General features: G+C 36.6%; 1 pseudogene; it reads left to right on the forward strand.

Annotated features, from left to right (window-relative positions):
• Positions 1-5,101, forward strand: part of LOC107701085 (1,4-alpha-glucan-branching enzyme-like) — a 145,657-nt pseudogene that overhangs the window by 52,446 nt on the left and 88,110 nt on the right.

The raw sequence follows: 5,101 nt of genomic DNA on the forward strand, positions 1-5,101 counted from the left end.
CTTCTCCCATGGCATGGAGGAGGTGAGCACGGATATAAGGTCATACACTTTCCACCGCCATAAAAAACTCCTCTATCGGGTTTAGAAAGGGAGAGTATGCAGGCAGAAAGATGTTAGAAAACCTCGGGTTATTGGTAAACCAGTCACGAACCAGAGCAGCACGATGGAAGCCCTCCTCCTCCTCCTCCTCCTTCACCACGTCCTCCTCCTCCTTCACCACCTCCTCTTCTTCCTTCTTCACCACGTCCTCTTCCTCTCCCTCCTCCTTCAACACATCCTCTCCCTCCTCCTTCACCACATCCTCTTCCTCTCCCTCCTCCTTCACCACGTCCTCCTCCTCTCCCTCCTCCTTCACCACGTCCTCTTCCTCTCCCTCCTCCTCCTCCTCTCCTCTTCCTCTTCCTCTTCGACCTATTCCTTCATTTCTCTGTGGATCCATTGTTCCAAAGCTCAGTGAACTGATTCGGGCCCTTTTATCTATTTATTGAAGGATCTGATTGATGTGTGTTCAATTTTGACTCTTAGTGTTTCCACCTTGGTAATTGTTTGCTAATTGAGCTCAAGCTGTGCTGACTTGAGTGAACAGTATTGAATGCTAGTGCTTTCTAAATGACCACATGGTGTAAGCACTGAGAAATGTAGGGATTTGTGTGTAGAGTTTTGCAGTAACAGTTCACCAAATCTGACTCATGTGTTAAAGCAGGGGAATAGTGTTTATAGTTCAGCAAAATGGGTGTGCTTTTTGAAAAATGGCGTTATGGTTTTGAAATTTTAGTTCAAAAGCCTGGTTATAGTGTTTTAGCAATCGAGAAAAACTGTAAATACATTTTTGCAAGCAACATATAAATCACAATGTCATTTATGGCCAAGGTGATTGCAAGTGTGCCGCACACAACCTGAAAAGTAAATTAAATTACATTTTAAAATATTTTATTTTTAATTCAAAACATATAGTAAAATATGTATGTATTTGTTTTTTTATAAAATGCAACTGATTGCAACAAAATATATAATGTTAATTTAATTGTAATGATGTAATTAAGTGAACTATATTTTTGGGCCCTGTTTATTAATAATAATAATCAAATTATTATTAATATAAGGACTGGTTCTTGTTTCCCAATCCTATTGCTAAAGGATATCTCCTTTCCATTCATATTATTTATGAGATTTGCCATTAAAGGTAAATATTATATCATGTGGATAGTAGTATTTTATAATTAGTTGCTAATTAGTTATTCAGTTTACCTTTTTATTCCAAGCAATATACAGTTGCATGAACTTTATCAACTAGCTTACAACTCCTCATAACCATCAATCTATAAAACACCAATTTATTCTAAAAACCTCGTATTCTCTTTTCCCTCAGCCGCTTCGGCACTCCTGATGATCTGAAGCATCTGGTTGATACTGCACACTCCATGGGCATCACGGTTCTTCTGGACGTGGTCCATCGTCACGCCTCCAGCAACACAGAAGATGGGCTGAACTACTTTGATGGGACGGACTCCTGCTTCTTTCACGGAGGCTCCAGAGGAAACCACTCACTGTGGGGTAGTCGACTCTTCAATTACTCCAGGTGAACCAAGGCTAAGAAATATGCAAGCTGAATACATTCTGCTCACATTCCCAACTCTTGTCCTTTTCAATTAGTTCTCATTTATGAACATCAAACAGCCCTTGAGTTTTCCACAAGCTTTCACATGCTAATGGTCCATTAATAGATCTTAATGGCATTTAAGACGTCTAAGAGGTACTATGGTGTTTCCTGAACCATCACAGCCATTCACCTATGATCCACATTGATTACTGGGCAAGTGTGGCACGCCTCGCATGCTGTACTTCATGGTTTGCAAACAAGCTTTTTTTGGTAAATCTTCAATCCGTGTTGCCTTACTCACAATAAGAACCTTAAGAAATTTCTCCCGTCCCTCGTCTTTCTTCTCCCCTCTCCTCATCTCTGAGATGACTCTCTTTATGCCACCTCTCAGCGCGGATCCATTAGAGGTCTCAGTGCTGCCCTCCATTGCCCTTTTCTGTAATGGGATTTCACATCATTGTTGTTTGAATCTGAAGAGTCATGCCTCACCCACCAAAATGATAGTCCTGTCTGGCGGTTACCTCTGTGAATGAACATTGATTTTTGGACATATCTTTGTTATTGATTCTGGCCGTATTCCTTTTGTTCCCTCTCTGCTTCTGTGTTTTCCTTCCCGGGTTCCTGTTTGCCGCAGGCGATATTTTAATGTTTTTACATAGCTTGATAGAGATGGGATGGAATATCTGCAGTACTAGAGTGAAAAAGTTACTGGTCGACATTGTGGTTGAGCTTACTGCTTTTTATTACAACTGAGAAAGAATGAGTGACATTTTGTGCTTTATGTAGCTGTTTAGTCACATGTAAGTGTTGTCAGAGCTACTGTCATACTATAGTTTGTAAATGCACAAGCTAGTAAATTTAAATGTAAAAATACAAAAATATAAATTATATATTATATATATTTATTTTTACACTAAATTATAATAGGTTAATTAATTATATTTAACAAAATGTAAATTACAATATTAAGTATATAATTATTTAATAATAAATAAACTTTGAAAACATTAACAAATTTTAACAAAACATTTTTTTTATTTTGTACAATTATTGTTATTTTATATTATTTGTTTGTGTATAATATTTTTGTACACTTGTCTTTACAAAAAGTATGTATTATTTATATATATTCTAGTAGTTATTAATATTTTGAATTAGTTTTTATTTTTATATTTTCAGTTTTAATTTTAATTTTAGTTTAGTTTTTAAGTAATTTCAGTATGCGCTTTTGCCATTTTCTTCTTTTTTTATTATTTTGCCATTTATATATATATATATTTCAGTTGGTTGTGAATACATATACATTTTCTTTGAAGTTTCCATCTAATATTTATTTACTTTCAACTTTATTTCAGTTCATTTTAGTTTTTGGTTTAGTTAACAACAACAACAACACTGACTTTAACTGATAACCTTCTTATTTACAATGTAGTAATTAGATTGTGTTTACACTTTGATTGCTTCATGGTTCATTGTAAAGGTTTCCCAAACATTTTTATGTATGTAAGCTTACTTTTATGCTTCCAATAACATCATTTTTCTTGTGTCATTTCTTCGAAGTACTCTTAGCCATCAAATAATAAGCCTGGGATTTAGTCTTGTGCTCAAGGAGAAAAAGATAAATAAATAAAAAAGATAAAAGACCAAGCACATTAAAACAGCTCAGTTTTCATTCTCACAGTCCTGTAGAATTAATATTGAAATAATGCAGATGGTTTTCAAATCATGTAATGCCATTATACCCTGCACATTGTTATTATATATACTTTCAGATTGTTTATTCAGACAAACAAATCAGTGGCTGCTTGGTGTTTCTTGAAAGAAACTCAAAAACAACAGCCTATCTATTCTAATCTAGATTTTAATTACCTTGCATCGCAGTTAATTGAGAGCTAGCAATTTATACCCATTGTTTTGACGTTCTTCAGTCTTTGATTTTTGAGTTTAATTATTGTTAAATTGGCATAGTTTATTTTAATTTTTTCTGTAGTTCACCTTGCAACTTGATGCGTGTGTGCATGTTTGTTTACACAGATAAATTCGAGGATCATTTAGTGATGGAATAAAAGGACAATAGACCGTACAGTTTCAAAGCTTTGTGTTATGAACAATTTATTTATTCATTCTGTTTTATTTGTTAATCTGTTATTTTGTGGACTGTTGTTTGAAGGCTTTGATGTTGTTGTTTTTTTTTTTGTTTGTTTTGTTTTTTTCGTTCAGGGTTTGTTTAGCCCCAATTATTTTTGATACTTATGAGGGATTGGTGGAGTGGCAGTAATATATTGATTCTTCTTTAAAGTCTTTCATCTGTGGCCTGCTGCAGCTGTTGGCGTCTTTGTGGTGTAAATGAGCCTGTCTCATCTGCCTCTTACCTCTGTCAATTCCCTCTAACAATCTCCTCTCTCTCTTTCCTTTGCATCTCTTCATCATGCATAAACTCAGAGTGCCTGAGAATGAAGTGTCTAATACTTCTGTAAAAGTTTTTTTGTTTTGTTTTGAAGTGAGTCACCAGTGATGAGCGTTGTTCTTCCCGTGTGTTTACATCTTTTGAAGGTGATTGTAAATGACAACTGTGTCGACTAATCTTCGACTATCCTTATGGATTTGACATGACCCATCGGAAATAGCCGAAGGATGACCCACTCACCCTCATTTCCATTAAAATCCAATCAGAGGAGACACGCCTCACTTCCGTGGGTCCGTAAACGGCCGTGACGTCCCCTGATCTGATACACTCCGTGTCCGAAACTGAACACAAGTGTTTTGTATGACGGTTTCTATGAAAGAATGGATTCATACAGGCTTCCAAAGCACCATAAAGTCACGTCTAAAGATCTAGAACAAATTCCAATGTGCTTTATACATGAACGAGTACAATGCTTATTACTCAGAAGAAATTGAATAATTAACAAACAAAAAGCAAAAAAAACATAAAAATCACATTAATGAATAATAATAATCAGTGTTATTTTAGTATTATTTAAATGCTATTATAGTATTTATATATATATATATATATATATGTGTATGTCACGGGTCTACTGCTGCGTGGAGTCAGGAGCAAGGAACGGAGAGAGACAAGGAGTACATCAGTCCAACTGGGTTTAATTCACACAAAGGAACACTCACGCTATACATGTAGACCTAAACATTCACATACAATACCGGACGCTGGAGCACACACAGGGAACACTATTTATACACATGACAGGATGAGGAGAGGACGAGACACACCTGGGATCAATAGACATAAAATGGGGAACACCTGGAATCAAATAAACCTAATCAGGACAGGAACAGGAAACTAACCAAATATGGGCGTAGGAAGGCACATGGGGAGCAAGACACACAAAACACGGAACAAAGTCTGACATAACACCCCCCTCCGGAAGGCGTGTCCTCACGCCATATAACATCCAATGGGGAGGGGGGGGGTGGGCACTCTGGAGGTCCGGTACCCGTTCGGGGTGCCATTGGGCCTCCAGAGCGGTACCCCTTCGG

The sequence above is a fragment of the Sinocyclocheilus anshuiensis genome, unplaced genomic scaffold, assembly GCF_001515605.1.
Source record: "Sinocyclocheilus anshuiensis isolate Anshui unplaced genomic scaffold, SAMN03320099.WGS_v1.1 scaffold907, whole genome shotgun sequence".
NCBI classification, from domain to species: domain Eukaryota; kingdom Metazoa; phylum Chordata; class Actinopteri; order Cypriniformes; family Cyprinidae; genus Sinocyclocheilus; species Sinocyclocheilus anshuiensis.